Source organism: Camelina sativa, chromosome 4 (assembly GCF_030686135.1).
Source record: "Camelina sativa cultivar CO46 ecotype springtype chromosome 4, ASM3068613v1".
Taxonomy (NCBI): domain Eukaryota; kingdom Viridiplantae; phylum Streptophyta; class Magnoliopsida; order Brassicales; family Brassicaceae; genus Camelina; species Camelina sativa.
The window spans coordinates 6398263-6406281 of NC_141883.1; the positions used below are offsets into that span (position 1 = coordinate 6398263).

An 8019-nucleotide genomic window follows, 5' to 3' on the forward strand; every position below is an offset into this window, starting at 1 on the left:
CGGTGTTCCATGAACGCACCAAACACATAGAGATTGATTTTCACACTGTTCGTGACCAGGTCAAAGCAGGTACATTGCGGACATTAGGCACTACAAGAAAATAGTGCTATTGCCACGATATTTTTGCAATGATCGTATTCGTTAAGATTTTGTAATATTTTTTGCTACATTTTTGCAATGATGAATATACGTAACAATTTTATTACAAATTTATTGCAACATAGTGACAAAATTGTCCGCTGCATTTTTTCGTTACAAATTAGTAACATTATTACGATATACAAAAATGTCTTGCAAATTTTGCAAAAAATATTCAACGGTTATTAGTTGTTGCTATTTTGCAAGAAAATTTTAGTAAAAATATGTGGCAAAATATGTTACACATTTGTTACTGTATTAACAACAATTTACACCTTTTTTGCAACATATTATTTTTAAAAAATTTACCTTAATATATATTATATTTTTTAATTTAATTACTAATTGAAATCTATAATATTTTGTAAATTTATTAACGTGTGATATATGTTTTTTGGTTTAGTTGGATTATATATGATTTGTATATTACTTGCTCATTTATAATATAAAATATATGGTAACGTAAGCTTGTAATCCGAGTGGAGACTTCTAGGGTATTGGTACAGTAAATTCGGTTTAAGTGGTCAGGTTTTGGAATTGAGTTCTCTAAAAAGAAAATAACAATATATTAAAACAGATATAACAAAAGAGTTTGATCATTATCTGTTAAGTATAGGACTATAACGTGGCTTCCTTCTCTCATATCTTCACAAAGATAAGTTTTTCTTATCAAACTCTATTTAAGTTTTAGCTAGAATTAATTAAAAAAAAAAAAAAACTTAAAGATGTAGTGGAGCCACGTACAACTATTATCTTTTCTTTATTTTGAAGCTATCCCTTATTAAATAAAATACTATTACATTGTTTTTATTTTTTCTCTTCTCCCTTTCCATATAAGTTACAAACTTCATTCTATTATTAAAAAAAAATAGAACAGAGACAAAAAAAAAAAAAAAACAGCGCAGAGACCAAAAAACAGAGGAGAGATCGTTTAAAGAGTTGGTGGTTTAAAAACTTGTACCTCAGCTGATAATTAGACAAGATTCATTATCAGCATCTTCACCACTTCTTTACTTGAAGGCTAAGGTTAATTTTTTGCATAACGTCCTTTAATATTTTATTTTAATTAACAATATCAGACGTGTTTTTCTCTTGGTGGTGCTAGGCGTAGCCTTCATTATCAGCATCTTCACCACCACTCATACTTTATTTGATTTAAAATTTTATTAATACTGTGACATGATTTTTATATATATTTTTCTTTCATTCTTATATCAACCAACAGAAGTACTTTGAGTAATAAGACTTTAATTTTATTTGCTTTTGCAGAAGTTCTGGAATTTTTAAATGTCGTCAAGTAACGATAATCATGCTTTCAGGCAGTGGATGTATGCAAGAATAGATCCAACTACCAATCAAGTCTCAGATGCATTCCTAGATGGATTGAAAGAGTTCATAACTGTTGCGAAAAACCATGTCTTATATATTGAGAAGAACATAATATTTTGCCCGTGCATTAGGTGTGAGAATGGACATGCTTTTACTGAACAGATAGTTAATGGTCACTTATATAATAAAGGGTTTATGCCCAATTATTTTGTTTGGGTTTCACAAGGAGAAGACTTTATATTGATGAAGATACAAGCATCTCCAGAGAATTTTCTATGCCTGTTCAAAACACTTATGTCGAGATGGTTACAAATGCTTTTGATGGGCGTATGCCATCTAATCAGAACATGGAAGAAGAGCCCAACGAAGAAGCCAAAAAGTTTTTTAGTCTGTTAAACGCAAGCCAACATCAAATATATGATGGATGTGGAGAAGGACTTTCACGATTATCACTGGCATCTAGGTATATGACTCTGAAAATAGATTATAATTTATCAGAAAACTGTATGGATTCTATTGCTCAGATGATGAAAGACTACATGCCTAAAGATAACAAGGTCACTACCTCATATTATGAGACGAAGAAGTTAATGAGATCTTTGGGTCTGCCTTACATAAAGATTGATGTGTGTCAGAAGAATTGTATGATTTTCTGGAAAGACAATGCAGACGAAAAAAACTGTAGATTTTGTGGATCTGACAGATTTACAAATGCGAAAGAACCTGAAAAAAAGCAAGTTCCGTTTCAGAGAATGTTTTATTTTCCGATTGCTGATAGGCTAAAAAGATTATACCAATCAAAGAAAACAGCTTCACTAATGAGATGGCACAAAGAACATTATTCAACCCACAGTAGTGATGTAATGTGTCATCCATCAGATGGTGAAGCATGGAAACATTTCAACAAGGTATATCCTGATTTTGCTAATGAGCCTAGAAATATGTATCTTGGTTTATGTACTGATGGATTTAATCCTTTTGGAATGTTTGGTCAAAATTATTCGTTATGGCCTGTTATACTAACTCCATATAACTTGCCACCTGATATGTGCATGAAACGAGAGTTCTTATTCCTCACAATACTGATTCTTGGCCCCAACCATCCCAAAAGGAGCTTAGACATATTTCTACAGCCTCTCATAGATGAGCTGAATTCTTTGTGGAATGATGGAGTTGAATCCTATGATGTATCACTGAAGCAAAATTTTACGTTACAAGCTATGCTTTTATGGACAATTAGTGATTTTCCTGCATATGCTATGTTATCTGGATGGACAACTCATGGTCGCTTAGCATGCCCTTATTGTATGGATGATACTGGTGCTTTTTGGTTGAAAAATGGGAGAAAAACATGTTGGTTTGATTGTCACCGTCGTTTTCTTCCAAAAGATCATAGTTTACGACGTAACAAGAAAAACTTCAGAAAAAAACAAAATGGTTGATTCAGATCCACCAACAGTGTATTCGGGGGAGGAATTGTGGAGTGATCATGTGTGTAGTTTACCAAGAACAGTTGATTGTGGAGGGGAAGGACATTCAAAACTAGTAGGATATGGCGAAACACATAACTGGCACAAACAAAGCATATTTTGGCAATTACCTTATTGGAAAAGTCTTCTCCTTCGTCATAATCTTGATGTGATGCATATCGAGAAAAACTTTTTTGAAAATATCATCAATACGTTGTTGAATGTTGCAGGAAAAACAAAAGACAATCTTAAGTCTCGTGTTGACTTGGCAGAGATTTGCAACCGAAAAGATCTCCATATGACCAATGATGGAAAAGCTTCATTTCCATTATTTAGACTGACTTCGGAGGGCAAGGAATGTCTTTTTAATTGGTTAAAAGATGAAGTTAAATTTTTCAGATGGTTATGCATCAAAGATATCTTCTTCAGATGGAGTTAAACTTTCTAAACTGAAAAGTCATGATTGCCATGTGTTTATGCAAAGACTTCTTTCGATTGCTTTCGCTGAGTTGCTACCAAACAACATCCACCAAGAATTTTCAGGTATGTTTTCGTTTCTTATGGATGTGATTTTATGTTGTTGGTCTCTTTTTGTGTAAAGTAGTTAAGCATTGATTAAATTTTATGTTGTTGGTTTCTTTTTATTTGGACAGGTATAAGCTTGTTCTTTCGTGATCTATGCACACAGACTTTAGAAAAAGAGTCGGTGGAAATTATGAAAACTAACATTGTTGTTGTTATGTGTAATTTGGAGAAAATATTTCCACCTTCTTTTTTTGATGTGATGGAACATTTGGCGATTCATCTTCCTTATGAGGCAACTAGGTGGTCCTGTTCAGTTCAGATGGATGTATCCATTTGAGCGTTATATGTATCATTTAAAGAAAAAAGCAAAAAATAAAGCTAAAATCGAAGGATCTATCGTGGAACAATATGTGAACGAGGAAATTTCAGATTTCAGCTCTTATTATTTCGAAACTCATATCCAAACCAAGAGTCGCAATGGTTCTCGCAATGACGATGGAGGTGTCGCATATGATTATTCATTTCCTGATATTCCTGAGATATTTATACAAGGTGGACGAGGCAGTGGTAAATCTAAGGATGTTTGGTTAGATTCTAAAGATTACAAGCGTGCACATTCATATGTCCTTCTAAATTGTGGTTATCTACATCGTTTTGAAAGGTATGCTATCTCTCTTATTTAATTTAATAATTTTCTAATGTATCTCTTATAATAATGCCAGCTCTTAGTTCACGTACATTGAGCAAATCGGTAGATTTTTGTTGTAGTTTTTTTTTTATACCCAAATTCTATACTTGCTTGTGTAGGTTGTTTGACGAGGACATGAAAAACACATATACCACTACTAACGCGTCTCAGTTACATGAGTTAAAAGAATTGCAATTCGCATCATGGTTACAGAAACATGTAAGTATTAAGTTAATATTTGTGTAATTACAAAAGTTAAATATGTTGCTCATTCTAGTATGTTATTTAACTACTGTATTTTTGCAGATTCAACTAGACACAAACCGTAGTGTATATCCAAAATGGTTACACGAATTAGTACAAGCTCCAGCAACTAAAGTAACAATTTGGCCGATGTTTTTTAGTCGAGGTTACAACTTTCACACGGAAAAGATCGAAATACATTCAACTATGGTGTTTGTGTGAAAGGGGCATCTTGCAGTGATTCTAATGAAGAGTCTGACTTTTACGGAATCTTGACACAAATATTGGAGCTCTATTACCCGAAAATTGTTGGTTTCCGAGTTGTTCTCTTTAGATGCAACTGGTATGACTCAACAATGGGTAAAAGTATACGCATAAATAAATCGGGGATTATCAATGTTAATCATGCTAGTGGATATGGAAAGTATGATCCTTTTATTCTTGCTAGCCAAGCAAACCAGGTATGTTTTGTATCATATCCTTGTCTAAGTAAAAAGAAGGAGGATTGGTATGCTGCAATAAAGATACAACCAAGAGGGAAGATCATATCCAGTGAAGAGGTGGATCCGAGCCCTTTGCAATATGAAAATGATTGTACGTTAGTTGAGGCTGATCCGTTTTTAACGGTTGATGGTTTAGCTGATCAGCAAGGACAATTTGTTACCCTTGATGATGTTTTTGATGAAGAACTAGACTCAGCTCCAGGTGACGTATCCCATGATTCTGATACAACAGATGACGATTCAGACTGATTTTTTAATTTAATTATTTTTTTTAGTCGTTAAACAAGAGAACTACTTTTAGTTTTTGCTTTATGGATATTCATCTTTTGTCTTCACAGTTTTTTTTTTTTTTTTTGAGGTGTTATATGCATTACAAGAAACCGACTTAACGTTAACCTGCAAATGAGAAGCAAACCACACATGAGAAAAACAAAACAAGAACAGAACCAAACAATACTAACAAGAGCAGAACCAAACAACACAAACAATAAGATTGATTTCAGAACTACCTAGCGACTCCTAATTGAAATATATATTACTGAGGTTACCTCATCGTCGTCTGAATCACTGATAGAGGTTTCGGACAATCCAGGTGGTGTGGAAGTCACGACTTTGACAGCGGCAGAAGCAGATGACCAGACAGAGACCTGCTCCTGCGGTGGCTTCGCCGTCTTCTCCTCCGAAATCAATCGATTAATACCCAAAATTGAAGAGATCATTTTTAACTGGAAACGGATGGGTTGTGAATCGACTTATGAAAAATCATTCTTCTCCCTATCTCTTCTATCGTTTGTGTCTTATTTTCTCTTCGCAGAGACACAGGTCTCTGTAACTAAACGATTAAAAATTTATTTTTATTACTTTTTATTATTAAAAAAATAAAACTGATCCCATCGGTTATGCTCTAAGTTTCCTATTACACGCCGACAAACAAAAAAGGTTCCGATTATACTTCTGATCTCTTCCATTTACGAGTTCTTAGCTTCTCGTCGCTGTGGAGTTCCGATCTCTTTTCCGATTCAAGCTCAGATGTGGAGAAGCATATCTAAATCGATGATCTGTGTTAACGGATCGAGACGAGCATCCTAACTCATCGAATCCACCAACTCAGGTATCAATTCTAACTTGGAACATGATCGGATATATTCGCCGTTAGGTTATCGGAAATTTAGATGGAGAATCGTGATAGTTTGATACGGGATGTTGAAATCTCATTGTTTAAAGCATCGATCCTTTTAGTTGATAGATTTTTCAGAATTGATCAATAGGAGAAATAATTATGATTGGTTTCATTGAGTTTCAAAGTAGAAGAACTGGTATAGAGGAACTGGCGGAGATGAAAATTCATTGATTTACCTGAGTTTAAGAAAAGATTAATTGGTTGCTCGATTTGCTCTTGATTAGACTATGTCAATTCAGAAAAAGAAAAGATGGAAACATCTATACAATAAATTGAATGCTCATATAGTTTCCTAGAGGATTGAAGAAACACAACAACTTTTTCCATGCTAGGAATTTTAGATCATTAGTTTGATGATGGATTTGAATGTTGCAAGGTAAATATATCTTCTTTTATCAAACAACAAAACAAAATACTAATAATATGCCATGACCAGATTTTACTTGTGTTGTGATAATCTCATATAGTGTCTTTGGGTGATCTAAGGCCATGTTTATAGGTATATCAGATGGAGTGTGTTCTTAGGCCCTTTAAAAATGAAAATAATTGAATAGTGGACTTAAGATCAGGCTCATTGATCTTATTCTAGAACTGTTCTTGGGTCTGATCTTGTGTGACGTGTCTCTCTCGGATTGGTTGAGAATATATGGAATAAATTTAGACATTAATCTATGTATTAATTAAATAAAATGTTTATCTTGTTTAATTAATTAAGTAATATGTTTGTTTGTTTTTTTTTAAAATTTTATTTACAATGTTTTTTTTGTTTCATAAAAATATGGCATTGTATTTTGAATTTTAGTAAAAGTTTTATAAGTTTGCAATTAAAATGTTATTTTATAAATTTTTATAATTGCAATATGTTTAAGAATATTAATAAATATTATATTATTAAATAGTATTAAACATTCTTAAATTTTTTATTAAACATTAATCTATGTATTTATTAAACATTCGTAAATTTCTATAAGAATATTATATTATTAAATATTAAGATCTTAAACATGTTCTCCCAATAACTAACTTTTTAACAAAAGTTCTTAACTACTGATCTTACATTATTTTCACAATATTTATACTCTAAGAACACTCTAAACTGATCTCCCTATAAACATGCCCTAATAAGCGGAGAAGCATATGCTATTTTCTCCCTATAAGCATATGCTATGACTTACACGTTTCTTCTCATGACTTCCATCTTTTATTAGAAATAGAAGAAAACTAAATAAATAACCAAATAGAAACTAGCTTGATGCATAAGAGAAAAATTTCGAACATGTCTTAGTTCTAGAAGAACCAAAAAACTTTCGAACATGTCTTACATTGAGAAATAGAAGAAAACTAAATAAATAACCAAAGAGAAACTTGTTCATCATGTGACTTGTTTAAATCCAACTTGTGGGCAATAGAGGAGCTAACTCAGGAAAAGAAGAATGAAATATATTTAAAGGTAAACATAAATTTTCAAAACTTCTATTGATTTCCAAGTATTTATCATAAATGTTTTGTCTCATAAATGTTTTTACCATATATTATAGATTGTGGAGGCAACAAACGGTCGTGTGTTTGGACTAGGAGCTCTTCTCAATGAACTCTCAGTCAACGGTGGAGTGGTAGCCACCTCTGAAAAGAATGTGGAAAATGATAGAGACTATCAAACAAAAGTTGGAAGAACTTTACAAAGAGAATGCAGAAATCAGAGAGAGGTTCATTAAGCTTGAAGGATTAGAGAATGTTTGACATGTTGTTCTCCCGTCAATCCATTAATGGTGTGAACAAATAAGTTTCATTTACTTGTTTTAGTTATGATTTTTAGTTATGCTTTTTAGGTTTTTATTATGAACTTAGTTTTTATTTATGGTTGGTTTTTTCTATTATTTTTAATTTTTACATTTTGGAATATTTTAATATTTTATTATTTAATAAAGTTCGTTATTTCTTTCA

The 8019-nt window shown here is 32.3% G+C and overlaps 2 long non-coding RNA genes and 1 pseudogene across 4 annotated transcripts; 2 read left to right on the forward strand and 1 right to left on the reverse strand.

Annotated features, from left to right (window-relative positions):
* The first annotated feature begins 1047 nt into the window (after positions 1 to 1047).
* LOC147945492 (uncharacterized) lies at positions 1048 to 4668 on the forward strand (annotated as a pseudogene). Its single transcript, XR_015596260.1, has 6 exons — positions 1048 to 1164; positions 1408 to 3479; positions 3590 to 4122; positions 4269 to 4368; positions 4456 to 4527; positions 4618 to 4668. The product of XR_015596260.1 is annotated as an uncharacterized LOC147945492 (transcript).
* Positions 4669 to 4810: 142 nt separating this feature from the next.
* LOC147945493 (uncharacterized) lies at positions 4811 to 5723 on the reverse strand. Its single transcript, XR_015596595.1, has 2 exons — positions 5444 to 5723; positions 4811 to 5291 (listed from the first exon to the last, which is right to left on the reverse strand). It is a non-coding gene; the product is annotated as an uncharacterized LOC147945493 (long non-coding RNA).
* Positions 5286 to 8019, forward strand: LOC147945494 (uncharacterized). Of its 2 annotated transcripts, XR_015596594.1 has the most exons (3): positions 5290 to 6006; positions 7485 to 7525; positions 7614 to 8019. It is a non-coding gene; the product is annotated as an uncharacterized LOC147945494 (long non-coding RNA). The 2 variants fall into 2 exon arrangements; XR_015596593.1 differs by having other exon boundaries at positions 5286 to 7525.